The sequence below is a fragment of the Coenobita brevimanus genome, chromosome 65 (genome assembly GCF_032717465.1).
Source record: "Coenobita brevimanus isolate Jiangsu-jjx chromosome 65, ASM3271746v2, whole genome shotgun sequence".
NCBI classification, from domain to species: Eukaryota; Metazoa; Arthropoda; class Malacostraca; order Decapoda; family Coenobitidae; genus Coenobita; species Coenobita brevimanus.
Window position 1 is genome coordinate 20,442,129 of NC_137018.1, and position 22,301 is coordinate 20,464,429.

At 43.8% G+C, this 22,301-nt stretch overlaps 1 protein-coding gene across 1 annotated transcript in view; it reads right to left on the reverse strand.

The window, feature by feature from the left end:
• Positions 1–6,383: 6,383 nt before the first annotated feature.
• Positions 6,384–22,301, reverse strand: part of LOC145404820 (c-Myc-binding protein homolog) — a 134,206-nt gene continuing 118,288 nt past the window's right edge. Inside the window, exon 4 of the mRNA XM_080276309.1 lies at positions 6,384–7,784. The gene's annotated coding sequence lies outside the window, so the exon portion shown is untranslated. The remainder of the gene's footprint in view (positions 7,785–22,301) is intronic.

The following is a 22,301-nucleotide window of genomic DNA, read 5'->3' on the forward strand; positions in this document are numbered from 1 at the left end:
TTTAAAGCAACACTGTAAAATAATTATGCCACGTTTCTGTATTGCCGTATAAATATTTTACGCATAATCGGTTTACTGTTCTTTCATATATTATAATACACACATTACCGTTATATTCTTATGTTTATCTTATTGTGATGCCTATTACATATATCTGAGCCGTTCACTTAGCGGGTATGGAACACGTGGCACCACTGTACAGAGGTTCGTGCCCCACCCAAACCGCCACTTAAGATTGGTACCACCATAGTGTAACGTGAACTGTATGCACATTTGCCTTCACCGACAGCTAGCAAAAAGTGAGCTATGTATCATCCAAGCATGAGGACGGTAGCCTATGACTTATGGAAACAGATGTCAAGTGGCAGTATTTGGCAGATAGTAAATTTCAGAAAACTAGGGCTATGACAAGCTTCAAGAAAGCACTATTTTTACTTAAAAAGATGATACGAATGTAGGTATGAAGGCCAATTGCACTGAACTCATCAGTAACACAACGAAATGACTGTGTGAAAGGGACTGCCAGATGGAAGCCCAATGTATGCCTAGGCAAAATAGCCAGCCAAAAGAATTCATTCATGGGTGTGATATTTTTTATCAATGAGTATTTTAGTGACTTTAACCCGCTGCATACCAGCTATTTCTAGTCCTCTGGGTCACCCCAGTGCTGGCCATTTTTAAATTTTATTTATTTTTTTTGTGGCTAATATGATAGATTTTGATGTGGAAACAACAAATTTCGCCATTAAAATCCTCACCGAGGCTCAAAAATGAGTTTTATTAAGTCCTACATACTCGTGTACAGGTATAGTCGCTCTCTCACGCTCACCACGTACGTGAGAGAAAGCCGTTTCCTATGTAAGGTGTACTCAGGTATGCTGGGAAAGTATAGCAATGTTCAGTACACTTTTCTGATCACTTATTACTTCAGCATCTATCACAATTTGTGTGTCTGTCTCACTGTGAATGCATTATCTTACACTTACTTGAAGATATGTACAACCTGGGGGTAGGGGGGTTTTCAAGAATACTCCCCCAGTATCCCTGCTTGTCGTAAAAGGCGACTAAAAGGGTTGGCGGAGGGTTAGTGCCCCTCCCCGGAAAACAACTAACTAAAAATAACAAACAAGATGCCTCGGACAAGGACTTGACCAAACGATGACGACCAAGGACCGGACAAAGGACTTGGTAATGTGTACATGGAATGTAAGAGGAGCGAATGATGACGTGAGAGACTGTCCAGGTGCTTGAGGATGCGAAAGTGGGTGTATGTGGAATAACTGAAAATGGAGAGGAGAAAGTGTGAGAGAATGGGAGTATGGATGGGGTATATGTGCAGGAGTAGGTGAGAATGAGAGGGCAAAGGAAGGAGTGTGTATAGTTGTGAGTAAAAGATGGAAGAAGAGCATAAGACAGTATGGATCAGTTGGGTCAAGGATTGTGTGGGTAAAGTTGAAAGTTGGAATACAAATGTGGGCGATTGTGTGTGTGTGTGCGCCAACGCAAGATCGTGCTAGAAGAGTGAGAGAAGAGTTCTGGACAAATGTGGAAGTGTGCATGGAAAAGTTTGGAAGGAATGAGAGAGTGTTTTTGATCGGTGATATGAATGGTAAAGTTGGTAATGTGAAGGTGGATGGAATAGTTGGTGAGTGGGGTGTGCCTGCTGAGATAGATGAGAATGGGAGTGCGTTAGTGGACATCTGTGCTGGGAGTGGGTTGGTAATAGCCAATACCCTCTTCAGGCATAAAATGATCCACAGGTATACATGGCGAGTGATGAGAAGGGTGGGTGGTGAACTGAATGAAAGGAAGGCAATGATTGATTATGTGTGTGTGGATGAAAGGATGCGAAGATGTATATTGGATGCAAGAGTTTATAGAGGTTGGGGGAGTGGCCTTTCTGACCACTAATTGGTGGTGGCCAGAATTAGGATGCAAGTAAGATGGAGGAATAGAAGAAGGGAAAGACGAGAGGAAGGAGTAGTTGCAAGGAGAGTGGAAAGGTTACAAGAGGATGAGAAAAAGGCAGAGTATAAGAGAGAAGTGGAGGAACGATTGGGCAAATATGAATTGGAGCAGATGGGAGACGTGGAAGGTGTGTGTAAGATATTTACAGAAGAAATATGTGCAGCATGTGATGTGGTGTGTGGAAGGAAGAGAAGACGGAGGGGGGTGCAAGGAACAGCGTGGTGGACTGAAGAGGTGAAACAGGCTGTGGCACAAAAGAAGAAAGCATACAATGAATGGATGAGAAATAGGGGCGTGGAAGAAGTTGAGAGGCAGAAGAGAGAGTTATATGTGGAAAGGAAGAGAGAGGTGAAAAGATTAGTAAGAGAGAGTAAGAAGAGAGTGGATGAGGAATTTGGAAGGAATTTGAGTGTAAAGTGGAGGGACTGTAAGAAAATGTTCTGGAGAGAAGTGAAAAGAGTAAGACAGGGTGGAAGTGAAGTTAGCAGGGAGTGAAAGATAAACATGGTAGATTACTAGTGGAGAAGGGAGAAAAAGTGAGCAGATGGAGAGAACACTTTAAGGAATTGTTGAACGTAGAGGATGGAAGTAATGCGAGTATAGGTGGCTGGGGAATGGCTGGGAGAAGGAGGGAGGTGAGAAGACAGGTAGAAATCAGTAGGATAGAGGTTGTGGAAGCAATGAAGAAAGTTAAATCGGGGAAAGCCCCAGGAATTGATGGAGTGTGTGGTGAGATGCTGAAGCATGGGGGAGAGATAGTAGTAGAATGGATGTGGAAGATGTGCAGATTGGCCTGGGAGGAAGGTAGAGTCCCGGAGGATTGGAAGTCAGGTATAATTATTCCCTTGTACAAAGGAAAAGGGGAAAAAGAAGTGTGTGGTAATCATAGGGGCATTTGTCTTCTTAGTATAATAGGAAAAGTGTATGGTAGGATACTTATAGACAGAGTTAGAGAAAGAACAGAGAAATTAGTTGGAGAAGAACAGGGAGGCTTTAGGAAGGGAAGAGGTTGTGTAGATCAGATATTCATTCTTAGATCTTTAGTGGAAAAGTTTCTAGAGAAGGGAAAGAAGTTGTATGCGGCTTTCATGGATTTGGAGAAAGCATATGACAGGGTGGATAGACAAGGATTGTGGAAAGTGTTAAGAATATATGGAGTAGATGGGAAGTTGTTGAATGCTGTGAAGAGTATGTATGATGGTGCTAAGGCTGCAGTGCGTGTGGATGGTGAACTAAGTGAATTTTTCTCTTTGAAAGTTGGTTTGAAACAGGGATGTGTCATGTCTCCATGGTTGTTCAATCTGTACATGGATGGGGTAATAAAAGAGGTACAAGGTAGGGTAGTGGATGTTGGAGTGGCCCTGGTGAGAGAGGATAGTGTTTGGAAACTCCCTGTACTGTTGTATGCAGATGATACTGTGTTGTTGAGTGAAGATGAAGGGGAGCTGCAAGGCTTGGTGGATGAGTTTGAGAGAGTGTGTAAGAAACGGAACCTAAAGGTGAATGTAGGGAAGAGTAAAGTGATGGTCTTTGAGAGAGGTGAAGTCAGTGAATGTATAGCGAGGTTGGATGGTGAGGAATTGGAAAATGTGAGTACGTTTAAGTATTTGGGTAGTGTGATGAGTAAGGATGGAGGTTTGGAGGGTGAAGTGCTTGAAAGGGTACAGCAGGGAAGAAAGGTTGCTGGTTCCTTGAAAGCAGTGATAAGAAACAGGGAAGTGAGCATGGAAGTAAAAAAGTTACTACATGACAGTATTGTGATACCAACTCTAACGTACAGAAGTGAAGCTTGGACGTTGTTGGAAGGACACAAGTCAAGAGTGAGAGCAGTGGAAATGAGTTATTTAAGAGGAGCTTGTGGAGTCACGTGGAGAGACAGGCTGACGAATGAGGATATAAAGGAGCGTTGTGGTGTTGATGTGGATGTGATAGGAAGCGTTGTGAGGAACACACTGAGGTGGTTTGGCCATGTGGAGAGGATGGAGGGTGAAAGACTGATGAAGAGAGTGTATGTGAGTGAGGTGGAGGGTGGAAGAGGGAGGGGGAGACCGAGGATGAGATGGAGGGATGGGGTGGAGAGGTATATGAGAGAGGGGGGTGTGAGTTGGGAGCAGGGTAGTGAAATGGCGGGGGATAGGGCGACTTGGAGGCGATTTGTTTGTGGCCACCCCAAACGGGATTGAGGCGTCTGGCAATAGATAGATAGATAGATAGATGTACAACCTGACTTCATTATGTACAATCCTGGCACTTACAAGAAGGTATTTACAACTTGACTTCACTATATAGTCCTTACACCTACAAGAAAATATTTATAACTTACATTTACATGAAAATATTTACAAAATGCCTTCATTATGTACAGCACTGGGTGAGGCACACAGGCAAAGTGAGTCTGAGCGAGCGTGAGAGGGGAAGCGAGTGAGTGTATGGCCTTGACAGCCTGGGAGATGGTAGAGGAACAGTTACCTTACATGCCTGCCAATTTTTACTCGTGAATCTTGAAAAATGTGGTCACAGTGAAGTTTTTTATTTTAGACCGTTTTAAAACGGCACTGGGACTGGCCAGATTAATGGTCTATAGTGTTGCTAACTCTTGTAAGTTTACCCAGACATACAGAGTAGTCACAACAGTTATGTTACTTTTTCAGGTCTAGGACCGAGTTCTGGCTCACAAGCTAGGTGGCAGACGACACCTGGAAATCCCTCATTGGAACACTGTTCTTAGCTTGCTGTTTCTGTGTTGATGTTACTTGCGTAAGCTAAGCAGTGGGCAATGGCACTATATTTTAGCTGCACAGTGGAATATGGCACTATATTTTCCGAATCCATCAGCTGATTTCAAAAGGGGTCGATGAAGGCTGTATAAAACCTGACCCTTTTCAAAAGCTGTGTGAATAAAGTCCTCTGGTGATAGCAAGAATAAATGAAAGAAAAACATTTGGGAGCTGAATGCTAATCACCTGTCAGAATATGCTGTTGACCAAGTTACAAGCACAGCTCTGCCAGGGGAGGCCTGTGTCCACCTTTGGTGAGGCCAAGGGGCAGCGCCCCCTCTGAGGGGGGCATGGGGGCTCATCACACATAGGGGCGGGACCCCTCTGGGAAGGGGCTGGGTGGTGCTGCCCCCCCCAGGGGCTGTGGGGCACAACTCCCAGGGGTGGGCTGGGGGATGACACCACCTCCAGGGGAAAGGGGGGGCCAGGGGTCAGTGCCCCCCCAGGGCTGGCACCACCCTCTGGGGGGGCTGGGGGATGGGGCCCCCCAAGGGGGGACTGGATAGCAACACTCCTCCCTGGGGGGCCAGAAGATTTTGGCCATATCTTGATACCCTGAAAGTTTCATGTTGATAGCTCAAGCTGTTCATGAGAAATAAATATGAACCTAAAGGCAGGCAACAAACACTAGTTGACCTTCGGCAGCCATTTTGCTGACCTTGACCTTGACCCCAATGCCCATTTTCAAACTCATCCAAGATTTTGGCCATATCTTGATACCCTGAAGATTTTACGTTGATAGCTGAAGCTGTTCTTTAAATATAATGGTGCTAAATACAGACAATAAAAACTAGTTGACCTTTGGCAGCCATTTTGCAGACCTTGACCCCAACTGCACATTTTCGAACTCGTCCATCTTGATACCCTGAAGGTTTCATGTTGATGGCTCAAGCCATTCATGAAATATAATGAGAACAGATACACACACACACACACACACACACACACACGGACAAAAACATTATTGCTCTGCCTTGGTAAAAGCGGGTGATAACTATCGGATACCAAGAAGAGAGGGTAGAGGTTCTGCCACTACCATAACCCTCAATCTCACTTTCAAACACTACCGCAATGTTTTCTTTTGTATCCATTGAGTACAGTACAGTAATTCCTCATTTCACTCCTGTTGACTTCTCTTCCATTTCAGAATACAGTACAGCACTCATAAGTTCTGTTACACAGTTGATCCTGCTTATACCTGCAGCTGTTCTGAAAAACAGCACTCATAAGTTCTGTTACACAATTGATCCTGCTTATACCTGCAGCTGTTCTTAGCCATGTGTATATTTTATAAGCTAGAAAGTTCTCTGTCATCCCCATGTGAAAATCTCAATAAAACACTTTCATGCATGGTTGTCTTTACCATCATGCAAACCTTCCTATCTTTCATAATTTTCTCCAGGTACTCTTTTTTCCTAAAGTGATCTCATATTAACCTTACACTCCATTATGTAACATTTATTCAGAATAGCTTCCATTCATTTCATCACCCAAGCTTTTGTTATTGTTTTGTTGATGGAAAAGAGAACTACTGATACATCTCTCTCCCTCTCTTCTTAGTTTAGAACACATACACAACAATTTGCATATTCAATTAAATGTACAAATGTTAGGATCAAAGATGCAATAAAACAACTCTTACTGTACAAGATAAAGCATATCCACTTCTGCACTTTTATTACTAACCAATTACAGGAATACTCCACATGAGTTCCCTTGCAACCAATCATACATTACACTATCTTCTTTTTTTCCAGCATAACTAAATGAGATCTATGATTTTTCTAATAAAGTGAACTCCATTTCTTGAAATATATCTGACAGTGCTTTAAGAAATTAAGGGGAATTAATTCTTGAGTACAAATAAAGAAACTTGCTCTACTCAACATACGGGCTTTTGGTATTATCAAACAGCCATCACAAGTAAATGTACAGACTATCTTTCCTGCTTTCACATTTTATAAAACATCAGTCATTAATTATTTTAATGACTGGTAAATTTTTAACTTAAACCAACAAAAGATGCAGCTTGGCAAGAATAGGGTAAACTCAAAGCACTTGCATTCTTCACACACTCAACTTAAAATAACAGCAGGATTCACATACGCTTGCTCCCAAGTACATTAAAATAAACAATGGCTTTATGACTCCAATTAAATGAGTGTTGGGCTGACATGACCTGGCAACACTGCAGGACCAGAGGCAGTTGTGCTGATATGGTGACAGTGAACTTCATCCTTTACAATCTGCATCAATATTCATGATACCACAGTATACTGACACTGACAATCTTGACCTAAGAAACACAAACAATTTACAATCAATTCCCAACCATAACTATTTGTTTTCTCAGGAAAGACAAGGAAGGGTAAGTAGAGAATCTTACCACATGTTTTTTCCTGTGGGGGAAAAAAAAAGTTATGGCATGGAATAATAATAATAACCATGTGAATCTCAGCCCTGGGTTATACTGGAAAATATGTACTTTCACAATTCCTATACTGTTAACTTAAATCTATCCCCATAGTTTGTATGTTCTCAGAACTACACACATTCAACACTTCCTTTATGACCTCTTACAATATGGCACCAAGACAGACTGATAAACCAGGATCCAGAATAAATATCACCTACCAGTCAAAGAGGTGCAGCTTGTAACCACAAACAATCATTGTACTATCCAAACTTTAGGAATAGAAATAACAAGTACATTTTTCAACTAGCTATGCAATTGATGGTAGACCTCTTTGTAAGGACACAGTATTACACTGATACACTGTTATTCACTGACAATAGGCAACAATATAAACTGACCAACGTATCAGAATGGTAAGGTCACCCAAAGTCATTGAAAGATGCTATAATATACAGGAAGCTTGATATCTTGCACCTGTGTTCTAAAAGCTTTACAAGATGTTGGTGAACCTGAGGTTTGCTGAATCCCACTGACGGTAACACTCATTAGTGGACTGCTGCAGTTCACTGTAACTCACTGCAAGTCCTATTGGTCACTGCACAATAGCCAGATCAAAGGCAGTCCTGCAAACAACAGAGGAGTGTGTAATACAATCGTCATCATTCCTCCTTTTCTTCTTATCATCATCATAATCATAATCCTAACCCAAACCCCCATCAATGAAATGGGGTGAGGTATGACTTGGAAAGCACAAAAGTGGGAGAGTTACACTATCAAGCAGCATGCCCAGTGAAATGCACAGCACAATCATTCACACATCATCCCAGCCTGCATTATTCTGGCTCCACCTAACAAGCAGAACCATTTTTGCATTATTATTTTATTGTTTCATTATGGATGCACTTCATACACATGTGAGACAGTCATTCAGTCAACTACCACATTAACCTTAGGCATCTGCAAAACTATTCACAAATTGTCGAAATGTGCTCCAGACCTGCAGTGAGACCATAAATGGATGCTTTTTCAAAAAAACACTTCCTGTATTCCTTAGCAAAGTCTGACTGTAGCTGTATATGTACTGAAACTCTTGAGTGACAGTAATCCACTGAACTCTATCATATGGTGTGGCTTTCTCATGGGTAGCACCACATAGTTTGCGTGCCCGTTGCCAGGGGCCCAGGGCAGCACTGATGATGCTTATGCACTGAACCTGACGCCCACGTCTTTTGAAAGCAGCCAACGAATTTGGAAAATTCAGTGCCATGGTCCAATGCGCAGCTAAAACATAGTGCCATGACCCACTGCTCAGCTTAGGTAAGCAACAGCAAAACAGAAACAGCAAGCTAAGAACAGCATTCCAATTGCATTTCCATGGTGGAGGCGACAAGTGCAGGTGTTTCAATGTGGCGGCCAAAGTCACACACTCATTGCGGAGATAACCCCTCCATACTATAGAGCTCGGTGCACAGTAATTCCTCTCCCATATAGTACGGTAGACTGGAAATCCAAACTGCATTTCATGTGAAATAAGTTTTTCATATTTGTGTTCAGATCTTTCCAACTGCCAGGGGATGTGATAAAGTAAAAATATGTCAATTTTCAGGTTGATATAAGCCATATGCATATATTTTATTTTTTCCATACACCAATTTTATGGGCATAATATAAAAGAGAGGACACTGCAGTAAGGGTGTGCAAATTTTTAGGTAAATATTTACCACAGTTTGGCCATTAAGAGCTTGGATATCTTATTTTCAAAATGGAATTTATGCAAAAATGCAGCTACCATAAGTATTCACCATAAACAGATTTTATGAGTACCGCATGAAAGAATGCATGTATAAAAAATATGCAACACAAAATCAGCCCAGTATCTACCTCGTAGAGCCATTATGAAGTTTGGTGTGTTAGAACTTGACCTTCCATCATAACAATGACTTATGAGGCTTGCTAGGGGTTGGCTGTGAACAATCAAAAGGCTCCAGATACCTCCACATGATATTTTTCAAGTCATTCATCAATAATCGACCCCAAAACAATGTTCAGAAAATTTAATTTTCAACCCTACACTGGAGCTGTATGTCGCAGTTCATCTTGGAATGGCTGTGGCTGCACGCTGCAATAAATGGGCTAACTGGACCTATGAGGAGGTGGCTGGTCACAGGTCCTTGGCACAGCTTTAGCTGTGGGTGTGTGATTCTAAAGGGTAGTAACTGAGAAGATTACTCGGCTGCCCAGCATAGAGGTAAAAAGGGGGAATACAAGGCAAAATTGGAGTCTGGATAATCTAAATAGTGCTGAAAGGAAGAATATGGTACTTAAGGTGGCAATCCGGATAAAGAGGGAAAACAGGAGTATCATAAGGTGAGTGTGTGAAGAATGATGAAGGAAAGGTAGCAGTGGAAAGTGACGATACAGTATTAAAGACATCTGGAGAGAGCATTATAACCGGTTGCTAAATGAGGAGTTTGATTGGAACAGGGAAGGTTTGGAGTCAGCAGATCCAGTGTTTGACCCTTGGCCTTTGATTGATGCTGCTACTGTGAGTAGGGCAATAGGCAACATGCAGTTGGGGAAGGCAGCGGGTGTGTTTGGGTTGACTGCTGAAGTGCTGAAGGCCTCATGAGATATAGGAGTAGGTTTAGTTACTGATCTGATAAAAACAATTACATATGAGTGTGTTGTCCCAGATGACTATATAGCTGAAGAGTATGATTGTAACCACTACAACAGCCAATATATATTGATAACTGGGTCTGGTTAGTAAGACCTGGGATCACACCATATCAGGGGAAGGGCGATGTCCTGGAAAGAGGAAATTAAAGAGGCATAAAACTTTTGAACCTGATAATGATGCTAACAGAGTCCTACAAGGGAGAGAATGAACACTGATGTGATGCAGTTTAGGTAGGTTTATGTCAGGCAAATGGACCATGGATGCCATATTCACTGTCCCACAGCTTCAGGAAAATATGAACAAAAGAAAAGGGAGTTGTACTTTGTTTTTGTTGATTTGGAGAAGACATTGAGAGCATCCCTAGGGAGGTGGTGAAGTGGGGCAGTAAGAAAGCTTGGGATCATGGTGTGGCAGGTTTCAGTGGTTATGGCTATGTATGTGGGTGGTTTTCCCAGGTTAGAGTGAATGGAGATTTGAGTGATGAGTTTTCCAAAAATGTTGGCATGCATCAGGGGTAAGTCTTGAGATCCTTATTGCTTGTTAATGATGCCTGAAACTCTCACGTGACTTCAAAGATGGACTTCCATGGGAGATGTTGTATACTGATGACTCAATGTTGACTGCAGAAAATGAAAAGGAGGTGGAGGAAAGATTTCAGAAATGGAGAGATAGAATGGGGGGGGGGGGGACAGGTCTGAGAGTAAATGTGGATAAAACATAAGTGATGATATCTACACTCAATTTTTTCTATTGAGGCGAAGATGCACTTGACAGGCTGATGATGACTGGCTGAATGCAACATGTCCAAGTAACATCGCTGTATTTCAAATATTTACCAGTTTCGATTCACATTACCTGGTAATTATCTGAAATACAGTGATGTTAATCAGAAATGTTGCACTCAGCCAATCGTCACCAACCTGTCAAGTGCATCTTCGCCTCAATAAAAAAACTGAGTGGTAGTCAAAGCACTGGGAGTATGGCTATGTGCAGTTTTCACAAAAAGTGTGGGATGTAACTCCATCTTGTGCAGTGTTTGCGGTAAGTGTGTGCGTAAGACATGTAGTGGAATTTGAGGTAGATTGTGAAATAATGCTGATTTTGTGTGTGCAGTGTGTCGGGAAAAGCATACAGTATAGAGATTGTCAGGCATGAAAGGATTCATCTTATCGGAGAATCTCTTGAGTGTGTGGAAGTTTTGTTATTTGGGAAACATATTATGTGCTGGAGGTGGGCTGGAGTTAGCTCTGCGATTAGAGTAGGGAGTGGCTAGAGGGAGCTGTTGCCTCACCTGACACTAACAGGGCCCTCCCTCCATGCTAAGGGATTTTTGTATGTCCCATGTGTTAGGAGTGTAATGCTGTACAGCAGACCTGGGCAGTAATGGAAAAGAATATTTGTTGGCTTAAACATAAAGAAACAACGATGATCATATAAATAAATGTGCAGTGCATTCGTGAATGGGAGGCTTGGGGGGGGGGGGGCTAGGATAATGATTGAAGAGCTGAGAGGGATGGGACTGATGTAGTGATGATATGGGGTAGACTGAGATGGTTTGGTTGTGTTGAGAGGATGGAGGATGAAAAATGGTGTGGAGGGTGAAAAGTGTGAATATCAGGGGAAGGGCTGCACGAGGCAGACCGAAAAAGACCTGGGACGAGGCCATAGAGTGTGATTTCAGGGATAAGGGACTGAATAGGGATGCTGCCAGATATAATGCAGCATGGAAAGCTGCCATTAGGTGACCAAGGCCAACATGTGCAAGCATGTTGGAGCCTTTATAATTGAGAAGATAATAAATTATTCTAAATTTAATACACTGTAAGAAAAGAAAGGAAAATAATGAAGTAAAGGTCTATCTATCTATCTATTGCCAGACGCCTCAATCCCGTTCGGGGTGGCCACAAACAAATCGCCTCCACGTCGCCCTGTCCCCAGCCATTTCACAACCCAGCTCCCAACTCACACCCCCCTCTCTCATATACCCCTCCACCCCATCCCTCCATTTCATCCTCGGCCTCCCCCTCCCTCTACCCCCCTCCACCTCACTCACACTCTCTTCGTCAGTCTTTCACCCTCCATTCTCTCCACATGGCCAAACCACCTCAGTGTATTCCTCCTAATGCTTCCTATCACATCCACACCACAACGCTCCTTTATATCCTCATTTGTCAGCCTGTCTCTCCATGTGACTCCACAGGCTTCTCTTAAATAACTCATTTCCACTGCTCTCTCTCTTGACTTGTGTCCTTCCAGCAACGTCCAAGCTTCACTTCCATACGTTAGAGTTGGTATCACAATACTGTCATGTAGTAACTTTTTCACTTCCATGCTCACTTCCCTGCTTCTTATCACTGCTTTCAAGGAACCAGCAACCTTTTTTTCCTGCTGTACCCTTTCAAGCACTTCACCCTCCAAACCTCCATCCTTACTCATCACACTACCCAAGTACTTAAACGTACTCACATTTTCCAATTCCTCATCATCCAACCTCGCTGTACATTCACTGACTTCACCTCTCTCAAAGACCATCACTTTACTCTTCCCTACATTCACCTTTAGATTCCATTTCTTACACACTCTCCCAAACTCATCCACCAAGCCTTGCAGCTCTCCTTCGTCTTCAATCAACAACACAGTATCATCTGCAAACAAAAGTACATGGAGTTTCCAAACACTACCCTCTCTCACCAGGGCCACCCCAACATCCATTACCCTACCTTGTACCTCTTTTATTAACCCCTAAAACGCGGCTGTGTACGCGCGATCCCCCCGCTGTGGCGGGGTTGTAGCGGGGTCTGAGTACCTGTGGGAAAATATTTGCCAAAAATCATAGATTAACCCTAGAGCATTAAAATTTTTATGGCATATAGTACTTACATTCAGCTTTCTCCTGAGCCACATGTTGAGCCTTCGTTGACTACCAAAGGCCTTGTGAAGACTTGCAAAGTTGGGTAACAAAGTCTTCACTCTCACACCTCCAGAAACCCGGTTTTCTTTCTACCACAGCCTCAATCTGTCACAGTACACTTTATACAACAACGTACAGGTTGTTTGGAATCCGTATTTGTAAATAAGCACTGAAAATAAGGCTAAAATGAACGGAGCGCACGGCCGACATACAGCGCGGTAGCGATCTTCCCGTCACTATTGTCACATTTGCCTTTTCTCGGCAAAAAACACGTATACTACATTTTTTTTCATCATAGGACTTCGCAAACGTTTGCCTGTCACTATTACGGCCATAAAAATCACTGTCACTGCCAGTATTGTGGATTGGGACTGAGGAAGACCACCGCGGCGCGAGTTTATTCAGCCTTACGGCAGGCACTTTATTCTCGCTCCTGTCGGCCACTAGCACTTCATTTCTATCGCTCACTTTCACTGTATCTGTTCTTTTTTTTGCCTTATTCATCAGTGTCACTCTCCAGTGTTATAAAAATAATATTTTCTACACAACAAACTGTCACTGTCAGAACATAGAATAGGAAAATATGCTTTCATCTTCTTACACTGGAGTGACTGTCACTCGCAATACTTATATTATTACTATGTACAATTATTTACACCAAAAAACACTGTCACTGTCAGTGCTTTTACAAGTACATACACTAATTTACACTCATCAGGCTGTCACTGTCAGCACGTAAAAGAAAACTAAACAATATTATCACTGTCACTCTCAGTATTATTTCAAAGAATCTTACCCTTATTTTCAAAATCTACTTAGGCTGTGGTAGTCAAAGAAACACGGGTAAGCACAGAGGGGAACTTTGCACTCTTTGCACTGCAAGGAGGTGCGCCTAAAGGTTCTTTCCTGCCTGGTAGTGTGGCTGCACACATGACACCTCCTCAGTGCTTTCCCCCTCTTTGCAGTGGCTGGCAGTGGCTCCAGGCGGTGTCGCTGAAGGTAGGCCATACACTGTAGGCGGTCTGGAGGTGTGTGAGGGTGGCGTTTGGGACCTGCAGAAAGAACCTGGCCGTAACGCTGAAGCAGCTGGTAGACACAAGTCTTGGAAAATCGTCTGAGAGAGTAATTGGCTGGCTTCCTGTTCTTGATTTTATACAGGATGAAGGCGTTCAACATGCACATATCAATCAAGTGCAAGAACACCTTCCTGTACCAACGACGATTTTTCCTCAGGCAGTCAATCTCTCCAATCATCATATCAGACTTGTCCACCAGCCGCATATTGACGTTATAGTCAATGACAGCATCAGGCTTCATCACAGGCTCGCCAGTCCTTCTGTCAACCTTCCCTGTTGCCAGCATTTCACCTTTGTGTACTGTGGTGAGCATGTTCACGACTCTCTTATCATGCCACCTGATTGCAAGCATCTTGTCAGATTTCTTCAGGTGCACGTCTCCCCGCTTTGACTTTTCAGCCTCGAGGAAGGCAGGGTAATGTGCCCTTTTGCTTCTGACAGTGCCACAGGAGCCGACGCCATGTTCAGAGAGGTACTTGGCGAGTTTAGGAGCGGTATAGTAATTGTCCGTATACAGGACATGATTCTCGCCAAAGTACTTTTCCAAAAGCACTTTCACCACAGAACCAGAGAATCCAAGGGGGTCAGTCTTATCCAAATCGACATTGCTGGCGGTGTAAATGACGAAGTCAAGGATGAACCCCGTCTTGCAGTCGCACAGCACGAAAAACTTGATTCCAAAGCGGTGGCGTTTGCTTGGAATGTACTGGACGAACCGAAGACGGCCCCTGAACAATACCAAGGACTTGTCAATCACGACTTTCTTGAAAGGGCGCAGGAACCTCGTAAACTTATCCTTGATCATGTTCAGGATTCCCCTCACTTTCCATAATGGGTCAGTTTGGGAAGGCTCATCATTGTTCGCGAAGTGAAGATAAGTCATCAGCTGCCTAAAACGATCGCGGCTCATGTATTTATTGAAAATGGGTGTTGGGCACAGCTCGTCGGAAGTCCAGTATTCTTCTAACTTGTGTTTCCAGTTGTGCGGCATTAGCAACATCAATCCAATAAATACAAAAAGCTCGCGGATCGTAAGAGGCACCCATGCTGCCATCCGCGACGTGGATGGTGTGGCCGCCTCACCTTCTCCTTCGCGAACTGGAGCACATTGCCCCTCGTACCTGTTTGTCTCGGTACAGATGTGCTCCATAACCTCGTCGTCAAGGAAGGCCAACAGGTAGTCAAGGCATTCACCATCCTCGTCCACAGGGAAGTCAGCCTGAAGTCCACACCCACTGTCGTCAAAGGGCAGATCCTCCGGCACAAAATCTGATCCCTCTGACCACAAGAAGGCATCCAGCGTTCCCTGCCTAGGCTGGGAGGTGCTTGGGGCGGCAGGGGGGGTGAGGCAGGTCGTGTGGGAGTGGGTGAGGCAGGCGGGGCAACAGTATGTGAGGCAGAGGCTATCCCAGGTCGTGTTGGTGTTGTGGTGGTGGTGGTGGTGGTGGGGGGGACATTATCACTGGGCTCAAGGTCACTTGCGGTGGCATGACTGCTGAGTTGCCTAGTGCGAGTTCCCTCCCTACGAGCTAGCCTTATACTAAGGGACTTAACTCTACCAAGACGAACACTAGGCCTACGAAAACCTCTCAAATGTAATGTTGCACGTTTACTTCCCTTTCTTGGTGGTGAAGGAGACTCCGACGACTCAGGAGACAGGGCAGCAGAGGAGGAGGACGAGAGAACAGGGCTGGGAGTAGGTGGCGGGCTTGCGGTGGCGTGACGTGGAGTAGGGGACAATGGCGGTGAGCTGGGGTCACCGGTCCTTTCCCGTTTTTCCCCCTTCCCATACTCGAGGCCCCTTCTCACCGGAGCCTTCCCTGCTGAGGTGCTGGGCACTGACACACTCTCCTCCGGCACAGAAACAATCACTTCTGGCCCGGACTCTGCACTGGATTGTGTGTCAGACTCAGCCAGGCTCGACCACACACCGACGTCACTGCCATAATCCACTGAGGCTTTCAAAAGTTCTGAGGCTATTGCAGAGTCACTTAGCCCCTTAGTAGTTCCTGGTAAGGTTTTGAAGGGGGTTGAGGTCACAAAACCCTTTTTCGGAGGGCTAGAAGGCACAGACTCGGAAGAGCTCGAGTTAGACATGGTGTCACCGTGGCAGATTTGCGTGGACTGACGCTATTCTGGGGCAAACTGCGCGAAAAAATGACAGTGTGACAACTGGGGAAACAAGCATTTCCCAGTAGCAAAAAGTGCTTGCGAGATGACGGCGCAGATTGACACGTATCAGCCGTCCGCGCGTTGCCATATCGCACGACGAGGGAGGGCCGCGCATCGGTGCGTCGGTGGGTAAAAAAAATGAGACTTGGCAACAACCGAGGTCAGTAGTACAAAGGTCAAGTGTGCTAAACGTAGCTCACGGGTGGCGGGACTGATAGACAATACCAGCTGGAGCATGCTTGCCCGCGGTTATTCAAAATTAACTCAAATCGCAAATGCGACGACCCGCCGTTCTGCCCTCTGGGCCGACCGTCGCAAATGCGACGATCCGCGTTTTAGGGGTTAACCCATCCATGTACAGATTGAACAACCATGAAGACATGACACATCCCTGTTTCAACCCAACTTTCAAAGAGAAAAATTCACTCAGTTCACCATCCACATGCACTGCAGCCTTAGCACCATCATACATACTCCTCACAGCATTCAACAACATCCCATCTACTTCATATATTCTTAATACTTTCCACAATCCTTGTCTATCCACCCTATCATATGCTTTCTCCAAATCCATGAAAGCCGCATACAACTTCTTTCCCTTCTCTAGAAGCTTTTCCACTAAAGATCTAAGAATGGATATCTGATCTACACAACCTCTTTCCTTCCTAAAGCCTCCCTGTTTTTCTCCAACTACTGTAATTCCTCTGTTCTTTCTCTAACTCTGTCAATAAGTATCCTACCATACACCTTTCCTATTATACTAAGAAGACAGATGCCCCTATGATTACCACAAACTTCTTTTTCCCCTTTTCCTTTGTACAAGGGAATAATTATACCTGACTTCCAATCCTCTGGGACTCTACCTTCCTCTCAGGCCAATCTGCACATTTTCCACCTCCATTCTACTACTATCTCTCCCCCATACTTCAGCATTTCATCACACACTCCATCAATTCCTGGGGCTTTCCCCAATTTAACTTTCTTCATTGCTTCCACAACTTCTATCCTACTGATTTCTTCTGTCTTCACACCTCCCTCCTTCTCCAAGCCATTCCCCAGCCACTTATACTCGCATTACTTCCATCCTGTATGTTCAACAATTCCTTAAAGTGTTCTCTCCATCTGCTCACTTTTTCTCCCTTCTCCACTAGTAATCTACCATTTTTAGCTTTCACTCCCCTGCTAACTTCACTTCCACCCTGTCTTACTCTTTTCACCTCTTTCCATAACATTTTCTTTCAGTCCCTCCACTTTACACTCAAGTTCCTTCCAAATTCCTCATCCACTCTCTTCTTACTCTCTCTTACTACTCTTTTCGCCTCTCTCTTTCTTTCTACATATAACTCTCTCTTCCGCCTCTCAACTTCTTCCATGCCCCTATTTCTTATCCATTCATTGTATGCTTTCTTCTTTTGTGTCACAGCCTGTAGAGGTGTGGGCAGAATAAAACAAAATTGCTTAACACAAATTTTGTATAATCACAGGTAGTTAAATGTGTCCACATTCACATAACAGACGTTAAAAATAACTATAACCATGCATAGCTACATGGAATGTAAGGGATGCAAATGATGAGGTGAAAGAGGGGGACTGTCCAGGTGCTTGAAGGTGTGGAAGTGGATGTACTCGTATGTGGATTAACTGAAACTAAATGGGGAGGTGAGAGTGTGAGAGAATTGGAGTATGGATGGGGTATGTGTGCAGGAGTAGGTGAGAATGAGAGGGCAAAAGAAGGAGTGTGTACTGTTGTGAGTAACAAATGGAAGGAGAATATACGAGAGTATGGATCAGCTGGCTCAAGGATTGTGTAGGTAAGATTGAAAGTTGGATTACAAATGTGGGCGATTGTGTGCGTGTATGCACCAACACAAGATATGCAAGCAGAGTGAAAGAAGAGTTCTGGACAAATGTGGAAGAGTGTATGGAAAAGTTTGAAAGGAATAAGAGTGTTTTTCACCGTAAAATGTGGCTTGGGATAGGATGCGCAATCAGACATCTTCTTTTAATCAAACACTAGAGTAAAGGGAAGGCGATAGAGAAATATAAATTGTATATATGTTTAAGTCTTGGCGGAAATATTTACCTTGTTGGTATACTTTAATGTAATCAATACTGTTTTATTGAGGTGTATAATGTACATGGTACAGTTATGATGCTTCTATTCATGTATAAATCCCAGTTGTCTGTGGAGGTTTAGCACCTCTGATTTTGCTGACCCAGCACCACACCCAGAGGGGACGCCGGCTAGCTAGGGCAGGAAGCATGTATCATTACAACAAGAGGGACGTACAACTCTGAGCTCTCTGGGTCGCAGTTGTATCTTTCTGTGGCCAATAAACAGAGATTTAATCTGCTCAGTTTCAGTTCACCTGCACACGCTACCTTTTAAATTCCTCCAACAGGATCCTACGCCGATTCCCACCATCTCCAGTGTGTGAGAGGACGTTTTGGTGGAGTGTGTCAGCCGGAAGTGACTTTGACCAGGCGCAACGTTATAACCTTGCTTGGAACTGCGAGGTCACGACTCAGCTGATATATATATAAATTGGTGATCAGCTGTGGGGTTCCAAGCTGATATATTAGTGACTAGTTGAGGAATCCATACAGCCGAAACATATTTTTGGTTGCAGTGGCAGGATTCCTGCCTGCTGTTACATGCAGGAACAGCATGATGGAATGAAGAGGTGAGACAGGTTGTGGTACAAAAGAAGAAAGCACATAGTGAGTGGATGAGAAACAGAGACGTGGAAGAAGTTGATGAAGAGAAGAGAGAGGTGAAATGATCAGTAAGAGAGAGTGCAAAGAGGGTGGATAAGAATTTGGAAGGAATTTGAGTGTAAAGTGGAGAGAATGAAAGAAAATATTTTGGAAAGAGGAAATGAGAGTTAGACAGGGTGCCAAAGAAGTTAGTTGGGGAGTGAAAGATAAAAATGTCACATTACTAATGGAGAAGGGAGAAAAAGTGAGCAGATGGAAAGAACACTTTAAGGAAATGTTGAATATAGAGAATTAAAGTGAAGCAAGTGTAAGTGGCTGGGGAATGGCTGGGAGAAGGAGGGATGTGAGAAGTGAGGAAGAAATCAGTAGGATAGAAGTTGTGGAAGCAATTAAGAAAGTTAAAATGGGGAAAGCACCAGGAATTGCTGGAGTGCGTGGTGAAATGCTGAAGCATGGGGGAGAGATACCAGTAGAATGGATGTGGAAGACGTGCAGATTGGCCTGTGAGGAAGGTAGAGTTCCAGAGGATTGGAAGTCATGTATAATTATTCCTCTGTACAAAGGAAAAAGAAGTGTGTGGTAATCACTGGGACATTTGTCTTCTTAGTGTAATAGGAGAAGTATATGGTAGGATACTTATTGACAGAGTTAGGGAAATAACAGTTGGAGAAGAACAGGGAGGTTTTAGGAAGGGACAAGTGTTCGTGAGCCCTTCAGGCCCTTCGCACTTGCTCCTGTGGAGGGCTCTCGAGTTTATATGCTGTTCTAGGATAACGTTGTCACTTGGATTTTTTGCAGCTAACCAATTGATCGTGTTATTTGCAGCTTCAGGAATGGAACCCAAGTTGTCAGAACGCAAGTCCAAAATACGTTTGTTGTACCTGTGGGCAAAAAATTCTACAGAGATCCTATGCCGGGCACCAGGAGCAGCATTTTTTGGTCAATATGTGATCGCTCATTAAATATAGTGAATGTTTTTCAATCGTGATAGGACCAGGTTTTTTCACATCTGCGAATTTTTTGCTAATTTTGGTGCGATTTGAATGTGTAGTTTTGGTTGCCCAAAACACACACAAACACACAAACACACACACACACACACACACACACACACACACACACACACACAGCTACTGCTATAGTATATTAGAAGAGGTGGTGTAGATCAGATATTCATTATTAGATCTTTGGTGGAAAAGTTTCTAGAGAAGGGAAAGAAGTTGTGTGCGGCCTTCATGGATTTGGAGAAAGCATATGACTGGGTGGATAGACAAGGATTAAGGAAAGTATCAAGAATATATGGAGTAGACAGGAAGTTGCTGAATGCTGTGAAGAGTATGTATGAGGGTGCTAAGGCTGCAGTGCATGTGGATAGCGAACTTAGTGAATTTTTCTACTTGAAGGTTGGATTGAAATGGGGATGTGTCATGTCTCCATGGTTGTTCAATCTGTATATGGATGGGGTAATAAAAGACATACAAGGCAGGGCAGTGGATGCTGGAGTGGCCCTAATGAGAGAGGGCAGTGCTTTGAAATTTCCTGTACTGTTGTTTGCAGATGATATTGTGTTGTTAAGTGAAGATGAAGGGGAGCTGCAAGGCTTGGTGGATGAGTTTGGGAGAGTGTGCAGGAAATGGAATCTAAATGTGAATGTAGGGAAGAGTAAAGTTATGGCCTTTGAGTGAAGTGAAGTCAGTGAATGTACAGTGAGGCTGAATGAGGAGGAAATGGAAAATGTGAGTGCATTTAAGTATTTGGGTACTGTGATGGGTAAGGATGGAAGTAAGTGCTTGAAAGGGTACAACAAGGAAGAAAGGTTGCTGATTCCTTGAAGGCAGTGATAAGAAACAGGGAAGTGAGCATGGAAGTGAAAGTTAGTCTATCTATCTATCTATCTATAGCCCGATGCCCTAATCCCACAAAGGGCGGCCGCAGACAAAACGCCTCCAAGTCGCTCTGTCACCCACCATTTGACTACCCTCCCCCCAACTCACTCCCCCCTCCCTCATATACCTCTCAAGTCCATCCCTCCATCTCATCCTCAGTCTACCCCTCCCTCTCCCTCCCTCCATCTCACCTACATACACCCTCTTAGTCAGTCTTTCATTCTCCATTCTCTCCACATGTCCAAACCACCTTAGTGTATTTCTCCTAATCTTCTCAACCACATCCACATCCACCCCACAACGTTCCTTCACTTCTTCATTCGTCAACTTGTCCCTCCATGTCACTCCACATGCTCCTCTCAAGTAACTCATTTCCACTGCTCTCACTCTTGTCTTGTTCCCCTCTTGAAAGGTTCAAGTCTCGCTTCCATACGTCAGGGTATGGATCACAATACTATCATGCAGTGACTTCTTAGTACATGATAGCATTGTGATACCAACTCTATTAATGAGGAGAGCATATGTGAGTACGATGGAGCAGGGGAGAGGGAGGGGGAGGCTGAGGATGAGATGAAGAGGAGAGGTATATGAGAGACGGGAGTGTGCACTGGGAGCAGGGCAGTGAAATGGTAGGTGACTGGGTGACATGGAGGTGAATTGCTTGTGGTCATCCCTTACGGGATTAAGGCATCTGGCAATAGATAGATACAGTAAAACCTATATTTAATGGCACCCTAGGGGGTCCTAAGCATGACGAAAAAAACGAAATTCCGTTAGATTGGGGCTTACACCTATCAATACCCCCGGAACTCACGCAAACACATTTTTTTACACATTTTTAAGCATATAAACATGTGCAGACATATAAAATCAATTTAAAAAATTTATATTTAGAACAAAAGAAAGCAGGTATGTGTGTTGTTGTAGTAAAGTACTGTACAGTAATCCAGGTAAGTACAGTACAGTACAGTTGAGTCTTCATACAACACGTGATAGGTTATGCAGAACCTCGTGCAAAATCGATTTCATGCTGAAAAGTGACATATATTTACATATAACATAGGAGGTTAGGTTCTAGGAGCCTCATATTTTTCGTTAAAAATATATTTAAAGATAGATTACTAGAAATACGTCTGTCTTAAGAAGACAGTGTGTTTACATACGACCTCACCAACTGGACATGTCAGTGCATAGCTACTACAGTCTAACTTAACCTAATTGATTAGTTTTGCCCCCTAATACTCCCCATAAAAATTTTAATCACCAAGGATTGCCACTAAGCCTCTTGAAAGTCTATCTATCTGTCTATTGCCAGATGCCTCAATCCCGTTCAGGGTGGCCACAAACAAATCGCCTCCACGTCACCCTGTCCCTCGCCATTTCACTGCCCTGCTCCCAACTCACACCCCTCTCTCTCACATACCTCTCCATCCCATCCCTCCATCTCATCCTCGGCCTCCCCCTCCCTCTCCCCCCCTCCACCTCACTCACATACACTATCTTCATCAGTCTTTCACCCTCCATCCTCTCCACATGGCCAAACCACCTCTTGAAAGTCCTCATTAGAAATCAAGCATAAACTTGACCTAAACAACACGTGAATAATGGCCGGCCAGCATCACGCATATTTCGTTACGAATCACTTTCGGTACTAATAAAAAGAAAATACAGTGTCAAACTTTTTGAAAGCCATTAGT